At 39.8% G+C, this 26,042-nt stretch overlaps 2 pseudogenes; both read left to right on the forward strand.

Annotated features, from left to right (window-relative positions):
* Nucleotides 1-19,691: 19,691 nt before the first annotated feature.
* Nucleotides 19,692-20,759, forward strand: LOC148037876 (uncharacterized; annotated as a pseudogene).
* A 2,617-nt stretch (nucleotides 20,760-23,376) lies between these two features.
* Nucleotides 23,377-24,681, forward strand: LOC148037877 (uncharacterized; annotated as a pseudogene).
* The last annotated feature ends 1,361 nt before the right edge of the window (nucleotides 24,682-26,042 follow it).

The raw sequence follows: 26,042 nt of genomic DNA on the forward strand, positions 1-26,042 counted from the left end.
TTCTTCCTCAAATACATTGTAATGAACCTGTTCTGTGAGAGATAATACAATAGTAGACTTGCATAACTCATCAAGCTCAAGCCATTCCTCATTTGGCATAGTTGCAAGCGAATGCCCGCTCAACCTCAAAGGTTTGATATGCAATTTCTCCACCAACACCTGCCAAATCTGGCTCTTCCAATAAGAGTAATTTGTACCATCAAGCTTAATGATGTTGCAAATAGCATGATTAGTGGATGAACTCGCCATAATGCAGGCTGGAAGACTGCAGACAGTTCAAAACTGCTTGCTGTTTACTACAGAAAATGACAAAAAAATCACCAAAATCAAGAGAAAATGGCGAGAAAAGTGTAACCAAAGCTGCTACCCACCAAGTACTAGTGAAAGTACATCATTTTATAATATTTTAGCATGAAAAATCCATGTTAGTCCGGAGTTATATGCTTGCTGTAATAAATGATAGCAGGGTACTGTGAGAGTCAATTGTTGACCAAATCACTGCACCAAGTTAATAAATGACAACCAAGACATGACCAGCCATAAACAGGCATAAATTAGCACCAAACAGTCATCAAGACCTTGAGCAAACACCCAAACATGTCACCAAAGAATCCGTCAGTGAGTAGGCATACCCCCTGGACAGTAGGGCAAAGTATACATAACACTGACAAGACGTGACACCAGTAGGTGTATGCTCACAAGAGTGCAAAGCCCAAGCTCACGTCAAAAGCAACTCCAAGATATCAGTGCATGAACCATGCAACATGTAAGTGTAAGAGATCCCAAAGTCTCAAGTGTCTGCAACATGCTCAAATAGCATAAACCTCCTGCTCAATGTTGATCAAGCATACAAGATGCTCCCACTAGCACAAAAGTCGGATAAACGAGCTCAACAGCTCAATCAAACCAAGTCAAAGTACCAAAGATAGGTAACCAAGACAATGCTTCAATAGCATCCCAAGAGCACGACGGCTACAAAGCAACTATAGGTAGCATCCATGAGCAAGACATACATCCCAATAAAGATATCTGACAACCAAAATGACATCCAATACAAAATTCCAAAATAGCAGATGAGAATCCAAGCCAAGTCTTCAGAGAGCACTAAAGCTCAACAAATACATGGTACACTGTGCCAAGACAAATGCATCAAGCCGTAGGCATCAGGTTGACTAGTGTCAAGCATAGACCGATGTCAATAAGTACGGGCTGAAATAAGCTCAAGCTTCCAAAAGCATCCGGATCCAATGACAAACTCGAAGTTGTCCCTCAATGATCAATACATCATAGCATAACCCAAGACATACACCCGGAACCAATAGGCATATGTCAAAGCATGAAAGATAGCTTCAGCCCAAGAGTATTTAGCATGCATTTACTATTATAAACGGTGTATTTCCAGCCCCACAATTAGGCCAAAATCATAGCATGACATGTAGCTTCAATCCCCCGATCAATCGGGATTCAATAGGCATCAAACCGGTTATGTAGTCATGCCCAAACAAGCATACGCATAAACTATGAATGTAGCACTAGCATCAAATGTCTATGGACTGTTTATAATAGTCCTGAAACATTGTTTTCAACCACCAAACCAATGCCTAATCTCAAAGGATCAATGCCAAGTATCAATATATGTGCAAAAAGCCCAAAATGGAGCCCGAACAAGTGCTTAATGCCAAGCTAGAGCTGAAGCTGAAGTGGCTATCCAGAATCAGGCGTAGATTTGCGTGATGCTGCTGCTACTCCTGCTAGTCCATGGGGCAGGTCTGGAGAGGTTGGAGGGCTCAAACATGAGCCAAAGAGGCCTGGGAACAAGCCTCTAGCAGCCCACAACCAATGGCAAGGAGATATGAAGATTGGAAGCTTCAATGTTGGATGCCTTGTTTACCTAAACGTGTGGACTAAAATAAAACTCTAAAATAATGAAGCAATACCTCAATGTCAATGCCTTGATGGTGCCTCAATAGGCTGGGAAGAAGCTCGGGAAGCTAGGGAGTGACGGGAGCTCAAGAGAATGATCTATGGCTGTCGGGAAGGAGACCCAATGTGAGTGGGGAGTCAATAGGAAGTTGAGAATGCCACGAGCCAAGCTCAAGAGTCAGGAAGTCAAGCTCTGATACCAGCTGAAAGGTGAGAAGGATCGAAGCTTGCACGCGAGAGCTATGGCGGGAGAGCAAGAGTAAGAAAGAGAGAGATAAGAAATGGGAACTCCAACAGTCACAATGTGTGGCCGGGCCTTCCTTTATTCAAACTGTCACTAAAAGAATAAAGAATAAAGTGACGGTGACAGGCGCCTGCCACTTGCAGTGTGCATTGGCGGTGACTGCCAGTGTAGTAATATACGAGCGGCTAGGTGGAGGCGCCTTTACCCCCAACACACAGTCTCTGATAGTGGGCACTGAAAGCTATCTCCCAAAAGATGCAACATCATTTCCAATGGGTGAATACCTCCTATCGAAACCAGGAATGACTTTTGAAATTACCTTTGATAGTGAGATAGAGACATAGATGTACTACTCTCCCTATTAAATGGCCATAGTAGAGTCAAAGATAGAAGTAGAAGTAGAAACAGAGAGCCTATTCTTCTCTTACAAAGTCTCTACAAAAGCAAAGATAGATTTGGAAGTGAAAGATGATGAATTCAAAGATGGAGTTAATGAAAGTGATGAAGAGCGATAATCCCTTTCCATTTAAAGAGAATATCCATGAGGGCATGGCCAAGGCTTAAGAGGATGAAGAGCCCTTACTCTTGGATGGAATGACCATGGTCCTTTCTAGCTCATTAATGGTCCATAACACATGCCAAATATGTACACAAAGTAGAAGAGACAAACAACACCAACCCCATAACATCACAGAACCTTAGAAGGTCCCTATCATGTTACATTCCTAGACAGATCCTCAGAAGATGAGTCCTCAAGTTAAGACGTAAGTATCCCTTGAAATATCTTTAAAAAGGAATTTAGGATTACTTTTTAATGTAAGACCAATCTTTATGTGCATGATTTTAAAAGAATTTTTTTTCTATTCATTTACCTTTCCTAATTGAAAAAGTTTTAGCTAAATAATAACAAAAAAACCTAGTTATGTATATTTGATACATTGATATTGTTTGCTAGGTTTGCTCCTACATTAAGGGTTGTTGACAAAGGGCCCACAACATAGAAAGGTCCTGCTTTGTATGATGGTCTTGCCATGTCCGAGGATCCTACATTGTCAGATGGTCCTACCATGTGAAGCTTGCTACATGGGGCCATCATGGATAACAAAAAGAAAAGGGTGGATAAAAGATGAAAATGGATTAGAGAAGTTACAATCAATCTCCTTGGGATGCACATCATGATGGTTGCCTTGGGATAAGCTAGGAGCTAAGTCTTTTCTCTCTCACTTCATGCTCTCACTCTCTTTATTTTTTAATTCCCTCCTCTCACACTAGCATGGGTATGCCATTGTCTGCCTCTTATACTGCCTCTTCATAAACTAACCTTTACTTATAGGTGAAGGGGGCACCGAGGAGGGGATCACTTGATTGTATCATGGGAATATTGAGGTGTTAGGTAGTGGCAAGGGGAGAGGAGATTTTTTTGGGGGGGGCAGGGGGGACTGATGTTCCATTTGATTAGAATTTTCCTAATATTATATTGATCAAGATTTTCCATGCACAACAAAATATCCTAATAGTTTTAGGAGAATGGGTTGTATTGGCTCAAGGAAAAAAATAATGGATTAATAAATTCAAGGGAGAGACAAAGAGTTGTGAGATTTTTTTAAAAAAGTCAAAAAATTGTGGAGGGTTGATATGTGAGTTAAAGGGGGAGGGGAAGTACAAAAAATCTTAAGACATTTTTAGATGATTGTTTTGTTAAAGAGGAGAAGAAGATACATTTGATTTTTTCCCAAATTCTTTTGTCCTGGAAATCTAGAGGGGATACTTGTGTTAGAGGGGGGGTGTGGGATAGGGGGAGGGAGTGAGGGTCCCATTTCCAAAGTGATGAGGTTCAGTTATACCTCAAAATTTGTAGCTAACTATATGGGAACCTATGGGCACATCTGAGTATTGATTTCCTCTTCACCACCATTAGGTACTTGTATTCTTACGAATTGCTATAAATTAGTGGGAAAATAATGTAACCAATCTACAATTGACTTATTTCACAAAACTATGTGTATCACCATTTTCTATCAGGATAAATACATCCTTTCCATGAATAGTACCCTTCATACCAAGTGTATTAGGGATCTTTGAGCTTGTCTAAGCATCCATGGAAATAGAACAAAGGGTAGTGGTAGCAAGAGGTAAATCTGTCCCACCAAGATCAAAAGGAATATGCCCACTAGGGTCAAATGGAAATCCATATGCAACCTCATAAGACTGATCATGTCTATTAGTTACATGGAGTTGCATATCCATGCAACTGCCATTGGGGTTTGAAAGATTAGAGGCACTTCTATGATAGTTGATTTGAAACCTACATGGAGGAATAGGTGGCTCGCTTCTAGTGGATTTGACCCATGAATTCTCAAAATAGGCTCATCAGTCCTAAAATAAATCTCCCCAATCTCATAAGTGTTTTGTGGTATCCCCATATTCTCAATAATACCTCACTAAGGATAATTATTTGATGGCTAAAAGGGTTGTTTATCTCTACTCTCTTTGTATGTCATTTGTACTGCCACAAGCATAGATATTTGAGCACAAAGTTTGTCCAAAGAATCTGTAGTGGAAGAAGCAAACTTCTCTAAGGAATCCTTAGTTCAATTTAGAAACTAATTCCATGTGTTTGATAGAATGGCTAACCACATGGCTACAAAGAGTTGTATTAAGAGTACTATATGTACCATATTCTTGAGAATCTTCATCATCACGATGTGCCTAAGGTATTTCCTCATGTGCTTTCTTAATTTGTTGCTGAACATCATCATTAAGTGTATTATTTCCCTGTTTTTAGCCATTTTTGCTCACTAGTACAATGCAGCCCTAGTAGACCTCCTAATACAAAAATGGCTATAACTTTTTACTACGATATCAGAATCAAGAACTTTTTGATGGAAAATGAATCCAACAAGTAGCTCTTTAGAATGAGCTATAGTACTCTTGAAAAATTAAAATATAATATTTTGAAAATATTATTTTACTACTATACAAAATAGTCTTACATCTTGTAAAAGTAGTATTTTAGTGTATCCATCTTCCCTAAGTCTAAAATAAGGTCTCCCAACCCTATGGTTCCTTGTATATGACCTCTATAAGCTGAATACAACATGCAATACCATGTATAGGTCTTGGAAATTCTCTCAATTAGTCTATAACATTTGTAACCAAGTGAAAAGTTTTCCAAAAGTGGTCTCAATTCGCTAGTTGAGTAAAATACTATGTGCAAGACTTGTAACCAATCCAAGATAACATTTAACGCATGTAGATGATTGAAAATAAACCCAAATCAAGGTCCAAGTGCCCTATTGCATCTACACCTATCCCTTACTACTAGGAGGAGTGTAAGGGCTGAAATTTTCCTAGTGGTAAACTTGTAATAACTTGTATGGTCATTAACTGATCAATGGAGCCCCAATCAATGATATCCATGTTGGGGGTAAAGGTGCCTTCGCCTAGCCGCCCGTGTATTACTACACTGACAGTCGCCGCCACTACACACTACAGGTGGCGGGCGCCCGTCCTCATTGTCACTTTATTCTTTATTCTTTTAGTGACAATTTGAATAAAGGAAGGCCCGGTCACACATTGTGACTGTTGGAGTTCCCATTTCTTGTCTCTCTCTTTCTTGCTCTTGCTCTCCCGCCATAGCTCTCACGTGCAAGCTTCGATCATTCTCACCTTTCAAATGGTATCAAAGCTCAGCTTCCCGACTCTTGAGCTTGGCTCGTGGCATTCTTAGCCTCCCATCGACTCCCCACTCGCATTGGGTCTCCTTCCCGGCAGCCATAGCTCATTCTCTTGAGCTCCCCGAGCTTCTTCCCGCCCGGCCTATTGAGGCACCATCAGGGCATTGACATTGAGGTATTACTTCATTATTTTCAGAGATTTATTTTAGTCCACATATCTAGGTAAACAGGGCAGCCACCATTGAAGCTTCCAATCTTCATATCTCTTTGCCACTGGTTGTGGGCTGCTAGAGGCTTGTTCCAAGGCCTCTTTGGCTCATGTTTGAGCCCTCTAATCTCTCCAGACCTGCCACATGGACCAACAGGAGCAGTAGCATCATCATGCCGATCTGCGCCTGATTTTGGACCGATTTCATTCAGCCACACACTAGTTGCTTCAGCTCCAGCTCAAGCCTAGCATTAAGCACTTGTTTGGGCTCCATTTCAGACTTTTTGCACATGTATTGATACTTTGCATTGATCCTTTGAGATTAGGCATTGGTTTGGTGGGCTGAAAACAGTGTTTCAGGACTGTTATAAATAGTCTACAGACATTTGATGCTAGTGCTACATTCATAGTTTATGCCTATGCTTGCTTGGGTATGACTACATAACCGGTTTGATGCCTATTGCATCCCAATTGATTGAGGAATTGAAGCTACATGTCATGCTATGATTTTGGCCTGATTGTGGGGCTAGAAAACCTCCCTATTATGCGCATCTCCATGTCTTTGGATGTGAGGCATTTTGCCATGTGCCTAGAGACAAGAGAAGTAAGCTGGATCCTAAGAGTGTCAAATGCATTTTCCTTGGTTATGGGGATGCAAGCGAGATGGGTTACCATCTCTCGGATCTGCAGGCATGGAAAATCATCTGCAATCATGATGTAATATTCCATGAAGACAAGATGCATAGGAAGCTTGAGAGAGTTGTTGAGATCCATAGGGTCATATTTCAGGAGGAGTCGAGAGCTCCCGCACAGGCAGTTGGATAGCCTACAGCTGCAGCAGATGCTCATGGTCAGGGTGCTGGACATGCAGCTGGGTAGGCAACAGAGCCTACCGTGAGACGGTCTGCTAGAGACAGATGCCCATCTGATAGATTTCTGCCCTCGATGCATTATGTCTTGGTTACAAATGCAAGAGAGCCTTTCACTTATGATGAGGCTATGCGCAGGGGTGACAGTCACTCCTGGGAGAGGGCTATGTAGTCTGAGATAGACTCCTTGCATAAGAATGAGACTTGGGATTTGGTTTCCTTGCCTAAGGAAAGAAGGCTTTGCCATGCAAGTGGGTGTACAAGCTGAAAAGTACCCCTAGACACTTAGGCAACATAGAAGGCTAGATTGGTAGCAAAGGGTTTTAAGCAGGAGCATGGTGTGGACTTTGATGAGGTCTTTTCTCCTGTGGTTAAGATGACCACCTTGCGCTTAGTCTTGGCTTTGGTTGCTCAGCCTGACTTGGATTTATACCAAATGGATGTCAAGATGACTTTCTTACATGGGGACTTGCATGATGAGATTTATATGGAGCAGCCTAAGGACTTTGTAGAACCTGGCAGGGAGCACCTAGTGTGCAAATTGAAAAAAAGTCTTTATGGCTTGAAGCAGGCACCTAGGGAGTGGTATCATAAGTTTGATGCCTTTATGTAGTCACATGGCTAGAGCAGGAATGCTATGGATCCATGTCTTTACACGAAGAAAGCTCATGATGGTTCTTTATTGATTTTGGTACTCTATGTGGATGATATGCTGATAGCACGGAAAGCTCATGATGAGCTAGATGCTCTTAAGGATCAGCTCAAGAAGAGCTTTGAGATTAAAGATTTGGGATAGGCCTCTCACATACTCGGTATGCGCATTAGACGCGACAGGCATTAGGGACTCCTCTACTTGTCACAGAGAGAGTACATTCATAAAGTCCTTGAGTGCTTCCGCGTGCAGGACGTAAAGCCTATTGGTTGTCCATTGCCTTCTTATGTGAAGGTATCACAGGCTGATTGTCCGCAAACAGATGAGTAGAGGGTTGAGATGGCCAAGATTCCCTATGCATCCGTAGTGGGCAGTCTTATGTATGCCATGATAGCCACCCATCCAGATATTGCCTTTGCAGTTGGTATTGTGGCACGCTATATGGTACATCTAGCAAGAAGCATTGGGATGCCATGAAGGGTATCATGAGGTACCTGAAGGGCACTGGAGATATGTGCATATGCTATGGCAGCCAAGATATAGGAGTCATGGGGTACACTGACTCTGATTATGCAGGACATGCAGATAGTAGGAAGTTCACTTCCGGCTATGTATTCACCTATGCTGGAGGTGTTGTTTCTTGGATGTCCAGGGTGTAGAAATGCACGGCCCTTTCTACTACACAGAGGTCGAGTATGTTGTAGCCACTGAGGCTTGCAAGGAGGCCATTTGGTTGGATCGTTTGGTTGCTGACCTTGGTATTGATGCTATCCCTACACTGCATTCGGATTCTATGAGTGTTATTCAGTTAGCCAATAATTCAGTCTTCCATGCGAAGACGAAACACATTGAGGTGAGGTATCACTTCATACATGGGGTCCTTGAGGAAAAATCTGTTGACCTTGTCAAGATCTCAACTTACAAAAATCCTGCAGATCTGCTCACGAAAAGCTTATGTACAGAGCACTTTGCCTTCCTCAAGCGCGGTTGATGGGCGTGGGATGAGATGACGTCTTTCCTCATCTTGTTGTATGTGTACATGTTGTACTACCTTTTTTTCTTTTTTCTTTTCACTCCTCACTAGGGCAGATTTGCCTTTAAGTGGGAGGTTGTTGGGGGTAAAGGCGCCTCCGCCTAGCCGCCCGTGTATTACTACACTGACAGTCACCGCCACTGCACACTATAGGTGGTGGGCACCCATCACCGTCACTTTATTCTTTATTCTTTTAGTGATAGTTTGAATAAAGGAAGGCCTGGTCACACATTGTGACTATTGGAGTTCCCATTTCTTGTCTCTCTCTTTCTTGCTCTTGCTCTCCCGCCATAGCTCTCCCGTGCAAGCTTGGATCCTTCTCACCTTTCAATCCAATCTTCAATGACTCCACTCAGTACCTATGGTGAGGGATATAATGGCATGATATGCTCCCTACACGAGCTTTGAATTATCAGGAGGTGGGCACAGTTCTCCCCAACTTGATTGGTTGCACCCCTTCAAGATCTTTAATAGTGGGGGAGTGTCATCTCACTATTATCCCACTATCTCCCTTAGCATCCACCCTCTTTCCTCGGTGGAAATATCAACATGCTAATGCATTCTAATTAAGTAAATAGGGATGATATGCATAATTGAAAATTTATTTCATCCTTTAATGATATGCAAGATTTTATTGATGAAAAATTGGATCGAGAAGTAGGGATTGGCTAAGGGTCTTACCAATGCAACTCAATGACTTACTAATTGCAAGTACCTACTCTTTATAATTATTGTTTCTTGGGCAAAGAAAATCATACAATCAAATCAAGGTTATGCATTAAGACAATGTAAATGATATTCATGATGAAAAAGGATTGAAATGAATATTGAATTTCAATAAAAAAAGCTATGATTAATAAGGATAAACACTAATCTCTGATATATTGATCAATTTCAAATAATTAATTGATCAAGAATCTCCCATCAACAAGTGGATTAAAAGATTAAGCAAGTAAAATACCTTGATCAAGCTTGAAGACAATGATTTCACTTGGAATCAAGCTTCAGTTTGATGGTTGAAGAAATTTTCATAATCCATCATAAAGCTTCAATAATACATAGAATTAAGCCCATACATACTTGAAGAAGATTGAGTCCTCAAAGAATCAATGCTCCAAGCTTGCTTGAACACTTGAATGTCAAAGATTCAAGCTCTTTGAATAAAATCCCCAAAATATAACTCCATTATGAGTTTCAAGAGGCTCAATGTGTCCAAATCTTTGAAATTGTTAAAATACTGAGAATGCATGCTATGGAGGATCACTAATGAGCAAATAGACAATCATAATGAGGTAGAAGCATTGATAAAGAAGAACAACTAATATTATCCAAGCATAATGCAAGTACAACTGACTGATAATAACCGATAGAATGAGTGTGGGGATGAGTGCCTTTTATAGGCTTACAGTAGGTGGTATTGGTAGGTGGAAATAGGTGGAAAGGGACCATGGTATTCAACAATCGTGGTTTTAATAAACCCTGCATACATGACCTAGTCTAAGGCATTATTTGCTGTATGTTTCTTTGCCTTATTTGGCCCACACAAAGAGGCTACGGTGGATTGATTGCACATTTCTCAATAGCCCTCCTCAATCACAACCGAAAAAGACATTGAGTATACAGAGGCTGTCATGAGTAGAACCTTGTTAAGTGTAGACATGGAAGAAACAAAAACAACCATACAAAGCTAGAGGCTGTTACAAGACCTCACTAAGTGTGTAGAGGCTACATGAGGATATTAGGAGCTTATGGTGGGAACATAAGGCAAGTCCACATGTTAAACTAAAAAAGTCTATCATCAAAAAATGAGCTACAAAAGAGGGACTGGTGAGTCTTATCCTTTTGATCTTGGAGTTCTTCTTCTCCTTCTTCTTCGATGTTGTCTTCATATTCTTTGACTATAGCACAATATGCTCTTTGAGGTTTTTTCTTAGCATAGCAAAATTTCTCAATATGTCCAAATTTCTTACAAAAGTCAGAGACTACACTCTTCTTTCCTTTCACATAGAGAAGTTGTTGGTCTCCTCTTGGGATGCTTGTTTCTCCTTTGTTCTTGATCTTCTTTTCCTCTTCCAGGAGAGAGGCTTTGATGTCCACAAGTTTCAACTTTGGCATGTTGATTAATGTGGTAGACACATTATCAAATTTAGGTGGAAGACTTTTGAGAAGCACTCCAATGCAAATGTCTTCATCCATCTTCAAGTTGATTCCTGCAAGTTGTGTCAACAAGATTTCCATATAATTCAAATGAGTTGCAAGTGAGGTATTACTTTGCATGTCGAGCCTAAAAATTTCAATTAGTAAACCATATTTTGAGGATTTGGAATGAGCTCCAAATAAGGTTTCTAATCGATCCTATGTCCATAAGAGGTTTCACAATCATCAACATGATGAATGTAGCTGTCATCAAGTTTGAGCTTGATAATAGTTTGAGCCTTATCATCATTTTTATCCCATACTTCTCTTGACCACTTGTGATTGACCACAAGCCTTTCTTCATTGGGATCAGTTTTATCCTAGTTTTCCATGTATGGAATCCAATTCCATCGAATCGGGATGTCGGTGAGTCCTTGCCCATTTTGAGATTGCAAGATTAGCATCAAATCAGCTCTAAACAATTCAATTTTCAATTGAACACAAGTGCTAAGAATCACTAGGTGATTAGTACCAAGTGATGCTAGATGATTTGGTGACTATAATGCCCTTGAACTCGAAATCTTCAAGATCTTGCAAATCTGAGTCTTCACCTTCTTGATTTGATGCTGGAGCTGCAAAAAAAGATCAGTTTTGATTAGAGGCAAAGCTGATTATGTTAAATGACATAAGTGCTAAAAGCACTAGATGGATGTCAATGGACACTGCTGCTTGAAATGCTTGAGAATCTTGTCAATATCTCCCCTCCTTGCTGGTAAATAACTTGAATGCTTGTTGAAGACTGTGTTGGAGCATATTAGAGAGTCAATGACTTGATTTGAGCTACAAAAGTGAGTGAAGGAAATGAAGCAAGAACTTGAAGCTTGATAGCTATGGCTGCCCTCCTTAGGGTTTTGACATGCAACTGGTTTTTTTCTTATTGTAGCATGTAGAGTCAGTCATTTTACAAACCCTCTGAGCTGGAGATAGATTGGTTGTGTGGCTTCAATTGCCCTATGGTCGTGGGCAGCATCAACGCACATGCAAGTAGAATTGAACGTATGAACAACAGATGGCATAGAAACAACAGCAATTGAGTGATGGTGCAATGCTAGAGCGTGGAGTCAGCAATGTTGAGGTTTGACGTGATGAGCAGGGGCGCCCTAAGTCGGAGAGTATTTCCCTAGGAGAAACCATGAGCTGAAATGACTTGGATTGGGACTTTCAAGTCCTCCACTGAAGATGGGTAGCTATGGAGGTAGGTGAGAGATCCAAGGAAAAGTGGAGGGAGCCAAAAATTCAAATTGGAATGACTCAATTAGTGACCTGATGACTCACTAACTTAAAAATCACTCTGATACCATGTTAAAATATTGAGAATGCATGCTATGGAGGATCACTGATGAGCAAATAGAAATCTTAATGAGGTAGAAGCATTGATAAAGCCAATTCTCTGATACCTCTTGTCAAGGAGAGGGTTGAGAGGTGAGAGGAAGAAGAGAGCAAAAGAGTAGAAGAGAGAGAAAAGAGGAGAAATAATGAGTGATGAGGAGAGAGAAAGACTAGAAAGATAAGAAAGAAGAAAGAAAAGCCATGAAAGTTGAGTACAAGCAGGTGAGATAAGAGACAATAATTGTATTATGATAAATTATGTCAAAATTTACAGATCTCACACCTTCTATACCTATGTCAGTGTGACAAGGTACTATTAATAACTCTCTCACTAAAATACATCTTCCCAACTTCTTACAATTTCAAACACATATTAAGTACTTTTTTACCATTTTACTCTAGGGAAGGAGTGCAACACTCACCCTCCCAATTTTTTTTCATAAACTATATATATATATATATATGTACGTATGTATGTATGTATGTATGTATGTATGTATGTATGTATGTATGTATGTATGTATGTATGTATGTATGTATGTATGTATGGGTTAAAAACAACCCCCCTTTCACATGCATTCCATCCCCTTTGAGAGGGTTTTAAAAAAATAATATTGTGCTTGGGTTTGATTGACTGATGACATTAGGAAAAATTACTATGGATTTCTCGCAGTTGTACATGGAGTTTACCATTGATATGTAGCTTATCTATCTATAAGGATTCCCTCGTAAATCTGATTTTCAGCTTAGTATCATTAAACAACTCAAGGAGGAGTACAAGAGGTGCTCTTAGATTTTTGTTTCACACCTAAATAAAGAGGTCGAAGATCAGTCCAAGAATTCAGCTGAGCATCTAGCTTTGAAATCTCTACTTGTAAAGTACATGGAGAGACTTGTTTGAAGTACCTACTTCATTACCTCCTAAGAGACCAATGAATCACTCTATAGATTTTGAGCCTCATTCAAAGCTAGTCAATAGGCCACCCTATAAATTATCTAAATGTGAGTGTGAAGAAGTAGCCAAGCAAATCAAAGAGCTTTTATAGATGGGGTTCATTGAGCCTAGTTCTTCACCTTATGCATCTCCGGTCTTGTTAGTGAAGAAGAAAGATGGATCCTTCAAAATATGTATTGACTATCGAAATCCAAACAAGATCACACTGAAGATCATGTAGCCAATTCCTAGAGTCAATGATATGCTTGATGAGCTCAAGGGGGCTAGGTTCTTTACCAAGATTGACTTGAGGTGTGGATATAATCAAATCTTTATGAGAGAGGGTGATGGAGTTAAAACTACTTTTAGGAATGATCATGGGGTATACCATTTCCTAGTGATGCCATTTGGACTTACTAATACTCTAGCTACCTTCCAGAGTCTAAAGAATAATATTTTGCAGCCTTTCCTCTTATGGATGAAGAATTTTGTTGCATCCTATGGATGAAGAAGGTCTTATTCAGTGCATTCTTGAGGACATCATAGCTTAGCGTGAAAAGAAGCTTTACTCTTGATCTATCATTGATTATTTGGTCAATTGGAAGGGTTTACCACTTGAAGAAGCTTCTTGGAGGCTAGATTCTATTTTGGATGAGTTTTCCTATCCATGGGATGCACTAGTGTTTGAGACATAGTCAACATGGGAGCCAGTTGCGCTATAAACAAGTCTAATGAGCAATATATTTTAGAGTGTAATTTACTTTTCCTAATTTTCAAAAATATGCCACCTACATAGGGCCAAATTACTCTTGAATAGTTATGTTTTGATATATGGCACAGCCTATTTGGATACTTCTACCATAAGACATGGCAATTTTGTTTAGCATGGCCTGTCTTTTTTACAACAAGCTATCTATTCTTTACAGAGTCTATTTCTTAAATATTTGAAGGCTCCAATTTCTTTTGAAGACATCTAGATTATGTATATGTTAGAGGCTTTCCTTTATGTCTTCATTTTAGCAAAATAACTCTTCATTACTTGATTATCTATTATTTTTGTGTAGTTGAAATTAGAGTAGTATTCTATTTCATCAATCCTTCTTTGCCATTGTAAATTTTTTATTGAATGGACAAAAACCTTTGGTCAATGATGGATTGTAAGAAGTTAGGAAGACATGTTTTAGTGAGAGTTATTAATAATACATTGTCACATTGACAATGTATAAAAGGTGTGAGACATATAAAATTTGACATCTTTTATAATAATACAATTATTGTCTCTTATCTCACCTGCTTGTACTCAACTTGTTAAAATACTGAGAATGCATGATAAGGAGGATCACTGATGAGCAAATAGACAATCATAATGAGACATAAGAATTGACAAAGAAGAACAACTGATATTATCCAAGCATAATGCAAGTACAACTAATGAGAATGACTGATGGAATGAGTGTGGGGATGAGTGCCTTTTATAGGCATACAATAGGTGGTATTGGTAGGTGGAGAAAAGTGGAAAGGGACCATGGTAATCACCAACCGTGGTTTTAATAAACAATGCACACATGACCTAGTCTAAGGCTTTATTTGCAGTGTGTTTCTTTGCCTTTTTTGTTCCATACAAAGAGGCTATGGTGGATGTGATTGCACATTTCTCAACACCCCTCCTCAATCACAACCAGAAAAGACATTGAGTATACACAGGCTGTCATGAGTAGAACCTTGCTAAGTGTAGACATGGAAGAAAAATACAACCATACAAAGCTAGAGATTGTTACAAGGCCTCACTAAGTGTGTAGAGGCTGTAGTGTATAGACTCTTGCAGGACCTCAATCCATCTCCTCTATCTCATATTGACATCAAATTGGGTGAAAATCCACTTGAGACTTTTGTGGTTTGTCACAAGAGTGAAATATTCTCGAGTAAGTAGTGATACCACAATTTTATGAGTGTCGTAGTGGAATATTGTTTGAGTTTATCAAAACTATCTTGCTCTCTAGACGTCAATGCGATTTTTTCTTGCTTTTTAAGAAATTAAGTGTGAGGGATGCTACTATCACAAGGGGTAATCTTTGATAAAAATTATGTACCACCTTGTTAGACCTAGAAATCCTCATATTTCTTTAATACTCTAAGGTGGTGGCCAATCTTGAATGTCTATGACTTTGGCAGGGTCCAAAATATGCCTTCCATCCATCGAGACAAAAAATCCTAGATATTCAATCGTCTTCTTGAAGAATGCACACTTTTTCTTTTTGAAAAAAAGTTTGATTTCTCAAAGAATTTCCAAGACAAGCTACATATGACCTAGATGATCTTTCTCTATCTTGGATTAGCTAAGAACATCATTAAAAAAATGTCAGGATGAATTCATCTAAGTATGGTTGGAATATATATTGGACTAGCCTATTAAAATTAGTAGGAGCATTGGTTAGCCCAAAAGACATTATGGTGAATTCGTAATAGCCACACCACCTAGTGTTGAAAGCTTTCTTTGGTATATCTTCATCCTTTATCTAGATTTGATAATACGATCTTAGAAAAGATCAATGCCCCTTATAATTAATTTAGAAGCTCATCAATCTAGGGAATGTCCGTTTCCTTGGCCATTTCCCCGCCGAAACTCCGAATCGAGCTCTGAAAAATCCTAGGTGTCCGGCTTGACATCCTGCATTGGCCGGTAACTCCTGACAACCCGCACGGCAGTCTGAAAAATTATCAAAAATCAACAAGTCTCGCTCGGGCGCCTTTAAAGCACTTTGACGCTTAAAATTGTCCTAGAACAAGCCGCCGCCTTCAATGTTGAATATTTTTCCCTTGATATTCGTAAATTTTAGCTATTTTTAAGCACTTCTTGGCATCAAAACTCCGATTGGCATAGATGAAGAAATATTTTTTTCAATTCTTCTTTCTTGTTAAGACTTTATTATAGTTGCAACAATTATCGCTTGATACCATGTGTAATGTACTTATTACTTAATTGCAAAAGATAATGCTTGGCAGTCATCTAAGGTCTATCATGGTTGTTGATATCAGTACTCCACAATAATAACATGACTTTGGTCTGACTGGGCACTCTTGGGTTCTACCTCACAACAATGAAGTGCTTAGCCTCAACCCACAAGGATCAACCAAAAAGTTCCTAAAAGACCTAACAATCTGTAATAGCATTCTAGTGCTTAGTCAAGGTGATCACATTGTAATCCTTGGAAACTAAGATGAACTAATAAATTGCCGCACTTGGTTCATAAGTGAGTGAGAGACAAGGGGGAGCTCAACTCTATCCCTCTATTCATAAGGTAAAATCTCATCTTCATTTCCCTAAAACGATGCGTGTCTGGGTTCTAAGACCAAACTCAAGGAAAGTTAGCATCCAAACCTTGTTCTAAATTTCCATATGAAAAAGGCACATGCCTTATTGGGTCCACCTAGCCACCATTAATAATTTTCCATCAAGAAAATATGATTGCATGCTTCCATTCAAACCTCATTTTCTTTAGTTTTCTAAACATAACATACTAACATGTTGTTTGATAGTTAAAATCAACTTCCTTAATTATTCATTATCGCTAGGTTCATGTCATGTCTAGACAACATGAAAGCAGTGAAGACAGTCCTTTCAAAACATTGGTATTATTAAGTAATAATTGTTACATTGATTTCCTACTCATAGAGCCAAATACAAAAGTTCACTCTCTTCTTCACGGTGATAATTAGCCTATAATTATCAAGGTTTTGATGCTCACCCCATTTTACTAGTATAGATTTATTCTTCATCATAGGATCAACTACATAATTACCATTTTCTAATTGGAGCCCCCTGATTACATGTTACCATAGGAGGGAACCTTCCATACATGCCTACCATCTAGACATAAACAAAAGTTTTTTATAAATTTTTGGATGTATTTTAAAAATGAAATACAAATCCAAGATAGTAATAATCAATTAGTCCTTCTTAAACAAAATTTGATTTTTTTAAATGAAAAAGAATATTTATACTTTTATATGACTTTGATTTTTTAGTTTTAGTAGTCACATTAAGCCAAGTAGAATTTTTACTCTTCAATCCTTTGATAAAACTTACAATGTACCATGAGCTAGAATTATTTATTATTACCATTGTGCACACTTTTCATGTGCGAGTAATCTTGATATTTTTTCGGTTCTACTTATTATATAGGTTAGATAGTTAAAGTAGCTTATTTAGGCCTTAGCTGATTCAACTAGCGAGTGGTCAAAATGATATGCCCATCCATCACAGACAAAAGTCTACTTATAAAATTAGGTAGGTTTTGTCTTGGGCATAGTGTGGAGTTATGACAACCATAAAGGTACAATATATAGACTAAGAGGTTTACAAAATTGAGAATAACAACAACAACAAATGGCCTTGTGTGCATAGGAAAATTAAAATATTGGTTTGAGTGAGGCCAACTATGGTAACTATTCGTATATTTAAGAAAAATAATTTATATAATGCTATGCCATGGATTATCTTGTCTCAATCATTGCAACTTATGAGTAAGATCAACTATGAATTAATGAAATATAAATTAAGATTTAGTGTTATGATTTATGGAGGCAGTAACTTAAGATAGGAAAATTCCATGTGTTTTGTCTATTGACTAATCCCTAAATTTATGAAAGAAATATCTGTAAAAGGAAATTTAGGACCACTTTTCAATGCAAGACCAAACTTTATGTGCATGATTTTGAAAGAATTCTTGATACACTAGTATTGTTTGTTGAATTCACTCCTCTATTAAGAGTTATTGATGAAGGGACCATCATGTGGGCTTCCTACTTTGTGCGTTGGTCTTGCCACATTGGAGGGTTCTACATTATCAGATGGTATTGCCATGTGAAGCTTCTTACACTAGGGCATTGTGAATCAGGAAAAGAAAAGGGTAGCTAAAAGATAAAAATGGATTAGAGAAGTTACAATCGATCGTCTTAGGATGCACACCATGATCATCGCCTTGGGATGTGTTACTAGTTATGTCTTTTGCCTCTCACTTCATGCTCTCACACTCTTTAGTTTGTAATTCGCTCCTCTCACACTAGTATGGGTATGCCATTATTTACTTTTCATGCTATCTCTTCACAAACTAACGTTTATTTATAGATGAAGGGGGAGGGGAGAATCACCTATTTGTATCATGGGAATATTGAGGTGGTGTGGTGGCAAGGGGAGATGAGATATTTTTTGGGGGAGGGACCAATGTGGCATTTGATTAGAATTTTCCTAGTTTTATGTTAATTAAGATTTGCCATGTGTAACAAAATATCATGATATTTTAAGTAGAATGGGATGTGTTGGATCAAGGAAAAAATTGGTGAATTAATAAATTCAAGAGGGAGAGGAAGAGTCATGAGATTTTCTTAGTTTTTAATGCCAAAAAGATTAGGGAAGGTTGATATGCCAATTAAAGGGGGAGGGGAACTACAAAAAATCTTGAGATATTTTTGGATAATTGTTTTGTTGAAGAGGAGGAGAAGACACATTTGATTTTTTCCCAAAAATTTTCATTCCCAAAATCTAGGGGAGGGGGTGCTTGTGTCAGAACTAGGGGGGGATACCTTCCAATTTTCTCATTTAGAAAACCCAATAAAAGGGGGTGTAATATATGTGAGAAGGAGGGGTCTCTTTAACCCATGTGTGTGTGTGTGTGTGTGTGTGTGTGTGTGTGTGTGTGTGTGTGTGTGTGTGTGTGTGTGTGTGTGTGTGTGTGTGTGTGTGTGTGTGTGTGTGTGTGTGTGTGTGTGTGTGTGTGTGTGTGTGTGTGTGTGTGTGTGTGTGTGTGTGTGTGTGTGTGTGTGTGTGTGTGTGTGTGTGTGTGTGTGTGTGTGTGTGTGTGTGTGTGTGTGTGTGTGTGTGTGTGTGTGTGTGTGTGTGTGTGTGTGTGTGTGTGTGTGTGTGTGTGTGTGTGTGTGTGTGTGTGTGTGTGTGTGTGTGTGTGTGTGTGTGTGTGTGTGTGTGTGTGTGTGTGTGTGTGTGTGTGTGTGTGTGTGTGTGTGTGTGTGTGTGTGTGTGTGTGTGTGTGTGTGTGTGTGTGTGTGTGTGTGTGTGTGTGTGTGTGTGTGTGTGTGTGTGTGTGTGTGTGTGTGTGTGTGTGTGTGTGTGTGTGTGTGTGTGTGTGTGTGTGTGTGTGTGTGTGTGTGTGTGTGTGTGTGTGTGTGTGTGTGTGTGTGTGTGTGTGTGTGTGTGTGTGTGTGTGTGTGTGTGTGTGTGTGTGTGTGTGTGTGTGTGTGTGTGTGTTTTGCTAGTGTGTGTAGAGAGAGAGAGAGAGAGAGAGAGAGAGAGAGAGAGAGAGAACAATCGGCGCTCGTGTTTCCCTTGACCAGCGGACGTTTGAATCTGCCTCGCGTGCTGCGTTAGCTCCCCCAGCTCTCTTGCGCAGGGCCTATTTCTGCCCTGATCAAGCCCTGCCCGAGTCCTCGTGTGAACCATCATCGATTTGAACTGTGAACAGTCTTGCTCTGTGACCTAACATTCCTGCGGCACCCTGCTCTGTGTCTGAGTGAGAGTTTCAGATTTCTATACATATGCCCGCAAAGAAAGGCCTGTGGTGGAAACTAAGCGTCGTCACTCAGAGCCTACTACACAAGATGATGAATTCTCAATGGATGCTCAGTATGTCTTTGATACCCTCAGGGATGACTTTCAGCAATCACGATAGGAATGGGGCAAACCAATTCCAGAGGCTACCTATAAATTGAAGTTGCCGTCCCTTGTGAATCCCCTCAAGAAGCTGTCTCAAACTGGAGTAATAATCTTTTTTCCGGGCAGAATCTCTGCGGCCAACGATGTTGCGCAGTGGATTAAGTCTATTCTTGGAGGATGTTTTGCCTTTAGTGGCTTTTATGAAGTGCATTTGATAGATGCCACATGCAAGCAAAGGCTTCTTGAGTTCTCTCCCCTATTTTACGGGAGACAGATGGTGCATGCTATGCCCTAGTCCTCAAATAAGGACTATCAAAGTCTTATATGCCATCATTGCTAGTATGGGTTGAGGTTGCAAACTTCCCATACTACATGCGCGAGGAGTTGCCTGGTCTAGCTGCTTCTTTGGGACAGGTCATTTGTCCACCTCACCCCATGGGGAACCGTAACAGGTTATGTATTCTTTGGGACACTGATATACCTACCCCTCCTTCGATTGCAGTGGAAGTGGAGGGATTACAATTGGGTAAAAAGTATGACTTGAAGTGGGGTGTGTTTGCAGGCGCTTGTTTTGCTTGTCACAAATTTGGGCATCTGGCCTCTGAATGCCCTGTGGTTCTGCAGAAACCCCCCCAAATGCTTTGCCACCCTAGACAAGGGAAAAGATAGCTTGCAAGCTAAGACAACAAATGCAAATGGGGCAAAGAATGCAAAATCAACCAATCAAGTGCACTCACTTGTGGCAAAAGGGAAAGATAAAGGGAAAGAGAAGATGAAAGAATCAGTGGGGATTGATCAAGATGGCTTTCAACAACCCAAGAAGATGGTTGTACTGAAGCAACGCCCCCTCCAATCTCATCATTGGGATGCTTCTACCCCTTCGCGAGGACAAACTTTTGCTTCAGCCACTGCCCCTGTTCTTCAAAATTGGGTAGGGGTTCTGAAGAAGGGCATCCCCATATGTGACTCAATGGAGGGGGAAAATGCTATCTCTGAAGGCATGCAGCCTATGCAAGTAGAGGCCTAGCCTCTCATGTTTTGTTTTTCATCTTATATGCTCTATTGTACATACCTCTTTTATGTTTCAAACACTCAAGTGCTTTACATACAATGTACAGAGCGTCTGCAATGCTCTGAAGTGGAGGATTCTATGGAATTATGTACATAAAATGCAGCCTGATATAGTTTTTTTGCAAGAGCACAATCAACACTCTATGGCTGGATAGCATGTTTTTTCTGCGGCTATGATATATATTATGCTGGTACTGCTACCTATTCAGGTGTATGCATACTGGTAAGACATGAGTTGGAACCTCAGCTGGCCTTTAATGACAGCAGTGGCAGATGGATAGTTATACAATGCAATATCAATGGTGACAGCTGGCCTTTAATGACAGCAGTGGCAGATGGATAATTATACAATGCAATATCAATGGTGATATTTTTGAGTTTGCATCGGTATATGCCTCTCAAACTTCTGCCATGAGGGCTTCTTTGTGGGATTCTATAGGCAGATATCCATGGAGATCCAATGCATTTATCTGTGGAGATTTTAATAACTCCCCCTTGCCTAGAGATAATACTACTTCCCAATCTCATATGTTATCATTGGAAAGGTAGAAATGGAATGATATGCTGCTTTCTGTGCAAGCTGAAGACTTATGGATACTTCTCCAAGGGTCAGTCCCTGGATATACCTTTCACCATAATGCATTTACCACATATTGGGCAAGGCTTGACAGATGGTATCTCTTTCATCCACAACAATTTGCAAATTTCAGCCCCCATCTCCTTATAGATTTTTCATTGGGTTTGTCAGATAATGCTCCATTGTGGATGAATTTGCAACTTGGCATGTCCCTGGATGATCTGCCATTCTTCTCAAGAAGATTTTTTCATGTTAATCGGGCATATTTTCAGCATCATCATTTTCAACAAATGATCAGATTGGCCATTCTTCCCTTGTCATTACATGCACAGGAGGATATGAATTATGCCTGGGATAGTTTCGTCTCCCGTGTGCAGAATGTCATTACACAATACGGGAAATGGCATATGGAAGAATGGAGGAATGAGGTTAAAAATGCAAAAAGGATAGCACAACTATTGATTGAAATCTCTCAGTCAAGGCCACTTTCTGATTTGGAAAAAGATTCCCTCTCACATGGCTAATCTAAGCTTTCAATGATCAGAGGAAATTGCATAAATGGCAGATAAGGGCAAGAATGAAGCCCCTCATGGACAAGGGCTACTCATCAAAAACCTTTTTCCAGAGTTTGCATGCTACTCGAAAGAAAAACTCATGTCTGAGGCTTAGGAAGCTGGATGGCACTTGGACTCACTCTTTCTCTGATCTCCAAGATGAATGCCACAATTATTTCCAGAAATTGTTTTCTGCACCTGGTTTCTCGTCAAATCAAGTGATTGATGCCAGGAATGATTTTCTCCAATATGTCTCTGGAATAGTTCAGCAGGATGATGCTCTTACCTTAGAGAGGCCTTTTACTAATACAGAACTGGATGATGCATTGCTACACCTCAGTAAACATAAGTCTCTTGGATGGGATGGCCTAACGATGGAATTTTATATTTCCTTTTGGGACGACTTAAAAGAGGTCATCTTGCAGATGATTAATGTTACCTGGCAAGAAAATTAGCTGTGCCCTCTTGGAAGCATGGCTTAGTCAAGCTTGTGCCCAAAAACATCTCAGTGATCATATATCAGATTGGAGGCCCATTACCTTGATGCCTGTGCTTTACAAACTTATTGCCAAAATGATTGTGCATAGGCTACAGGGGATACTACATGCAGGACTTCATCCTCATCAGTATGGGTTTGTGCCGAGAAGACAAATCCATGACAATATATCCAATGCCTTGACTGCAATTGAATATGCTAAATACTCGCATCAAGACGTACTTATATTGCAGGTGGATATTGCCAAGGCCTTTGATAATGTCCAATGGGATTTTGTTTTTCAGATCATGACTAAGTTGGGCTTTGGTCCCGAGATGGCAAATGCTGTTTACTGGCTTTACTCTGACTCTACTGCTCAGTGCGTTTTGGGGGGGGGGGGGGGGGGCATTTATCTCGCTCATGGATATTGGGTCGATCAGTTAGGCAGGGCTGTCCTCTTAGTGCTCTTTTCTATGCAATTGTGACCCATCCTCTTCTGGTATATCTTGATCACTTAACAAACACAGGGTAGATGACTGGTCTTTAAATCCCAGGGGCTACGTCATTTTTGGCACAAGCGTATGCTGATGATTCTTTTTTCATGCCACAGAATTCTCCAAGGGACCTTCGCATGCTTATGGCCACTCTTTCACTATATGGTCTGGCAGAAGGATTACATGTTAATTTTGACAAATCTAAATTGCTTCCCCTCAAACAATGTGACTGGCACTCTATTCTATGGCCTGGTCAGGTGATGCTTTCCATAGATATTGTCAGGCATTTGGGATACCCCATAGGATGGCATATCACTAGGAAAATGCAACTGAAATGGATTTTCCAAAGACTGCAACATAAACTGGAATACTGGTAGATTTCTACTTGGTCAGGTGGTACAATCCATTGTGATGTCTTATGTCCAATTCTATTTGCCTTTGCTGCATTGGTCATCCAGGGATATCTCCGCTTTTATGTCTCAAGCTATGGAGATGCTATGGAAGACAAAAGCTGCTGTGAAAGCATTGAGACTCATGAGGATGGAAATGGTGTGCTCTCCAAGGATGCATGGTGGACTAAATATCCTCAATATAAGATATCATGTCCTTGCAAGGAAGGCTACCATGTTGCATACTTTCTTCCGTCAGCAAAACAGCTGTGGACTTGTATGCTAGCATCCATGTGTGCCAGCATGAGCACTTGTGCATATATTCATTGGATTACGGATTTCTGGGAGGTTGTCATTGGCAGATTTGTGGGCAGAATACTTGGCCATCCTTTCTCTACTACTTTGATACTTGATTGGAAACAGGTTCTCTCTAAGGTCAAATGGGCTTCTGATAGTTGTTTGGGGACAAACTCCATGCGAAAAGAAAGCATTCATTGGAGTGCCATTTTTGACATTCCTCTTGCTTTATAGGAACTTGTTCGGGCATACAATCTTATGAAACTCGGAATTAGGTACATACAGGATGTGGTGGATGATCGGGGATATACTTTATCCTTTCCTCGGGCCATGACCTCTTATGCATTGGGAATGCATCATAGGTTTATATGGAAGAAAATTGTTGATTTATTGCATCCCTTTCTACCAATTCCACCTATGCTTGATACAGACAAGCTTATGGATTGGCAATTACAGCCATCTACTACATGCATTCGTCCTGTCCCTCTTTCTGCCTTAACTTCCATCAAAGTATACAAGCTTCTTCAGCCTGCCCCATGGATTCAACAGCATGCGAATTCCCTGTGGCACTTAACGAAGTCTCTTGCATGGTGGCGGAAGAATCTTAGGATGATCTGGAAGTGTAAAATGCCATTGAAACAAAGGCTTTTTCTTTGGAGATGTTTTACAGGCACATTGTCAGTGGGGGTCACACTTGCTAAATGTCGCATTGCATCATCCACATGTTTGAGATGTTTGGCTCCCTCAGAGACTGTCCCTCATTTATTTTGGCATTGTCCTTGTCCTAGGATCCTCCTCAGGAGAATTTCAGATTCGCTTCAGCTTCGTTTCCCGAGTCGTAGCTTTGGGAAACATTTCTGGCTCTTTGGCCGATTTATGTGTTCTTTGTCTCAATACTCACTCTTTCTTTTTTGGGTGAGATATTGGGCTCTTTGGACAATCTGGAGCGATCATAATTTGGCATACTTGGGTCGCCAAAATCACCAGCAATATGAATCCTTCCGAGCCTCACTGCGGCAATCTCTATATGATGCCATCTATGAGGGTGACATGGACGCTTCCTGCATAGAGCTTTCCTTTTTATGTTTCTGATAGTTTGGGATAGCCCCCTTTTTTGGGTTTCCCCAGCTTGTAAATTTGTGAGCACATAAATATACTGCACTGAATATTACTAAAATGTGTGTGTGTGTGTGTGTGTGTGTAAAATAGGGGAGAATGAGTGTCCGAATGGGTCCCTCGAGCCTCTTTTTTGTATATTTTGTAGCATGTTGGGCTTTTTGTTTGGCCCACCGAGAATGTTGAAAAGCCCAACAAACTTTTAGCTAGTTTACAAGTTGCCTTTTACTTACTCATCAAGAGTGATAATTTATCTATATAATCATGTTAATATAGCAATCATGCATCCTATTATGTAAAGTTTTAAGTATTTACGTAAATATTCAATCCCTAGTCTTCAAAGTTGGATCCGTTGATTTACTATGCAAGATGTAACATCATTGACAAAGAAAGAAAATATTCGGTGACAAAATTGGAGTTATTGGCTATGGTGTTTGCTTCAGAGAAGTTTTCGTATTACCTTTTGTCGACCCATTTTAACTTCTATGTGGATCATGAAGCTCTATTGTTATTAATGAAAAAAGTAGATCTGAAAGACCATATGATGTGGTGATTACTCCTTTTCTAGGAGTTTGATTTCGAAGTGGTGGCAAAGCTTGGTCACTTCCATGTACTTGCTAACCATCTCTTGTGAATCCTTCCAAGTGAAGAAGAGGAGCAAGATGATTGCAATCTTCTAGACATTTCCCTATTTCTAGTTGAGACTACTACCCCATGGTATATAGATATTGCTAATCTTTTGGATAAATAATAGTAGAGAGATCATGAAAATTTTATTATTGGAATCTGCCCCTACACTTTGTTAGATGACGAAATAATGAAGAAAGGAAAAGATGAAGTATAGTAGAGATGGGTTGCCGAATGTAAGATCAGGATTGTCTTGAATGCTTACCATGACAATCCATGTGATAGACATTTTACAAGAGAAGCAAAAGTTAGGAAAGCTCCTCATTGGGTATTGGTGGCCCATACTACAATTGCATAAAGATACTTACAATTATTGCAAGCACTATGATCATGTCAATATATGGGGAAACTAACTAAAATCAGTGCCATATAGTCCTTTTGCACCCTGTTCTCCAACATCCACCATTGTTCTAGTACCTTCTCCTTCAATCCTACAAATGTGGTGTGGATGGCTTTGACCAACAGTGCTAGCACCCCTTCTAAAAGAAAAAATAGAAAAAAATAGATAATGTAGATACGGGAGAAAATGACTTTATTCCATGGCATAAATACCTATTATTTTAAGAAAATTTGGAAACACCCTCGGGAACATGAAAAAAAAGAGATTGAAAAGAAGAAAAAAATCAAATTGCTATGGGAGAAAAAGAAGT

The sequence above is a fragment of the Lygodium microphyllum genome, chromosome 4 (assembly GCF_053477565.2).
Source record: "Lygodium microphyllum isolate KBCC chromosome 4, Lygodium_microphyllum_v1.1.10, whole genome shotgun sequence".
Classification (NCBI taxonomy): Eukaryota; Viridiplantae; Streptophyta; class Polypodiopsida; order Schizaeales; family Lygodiaceae; genus Lygodium; species Lygodium microphyllum.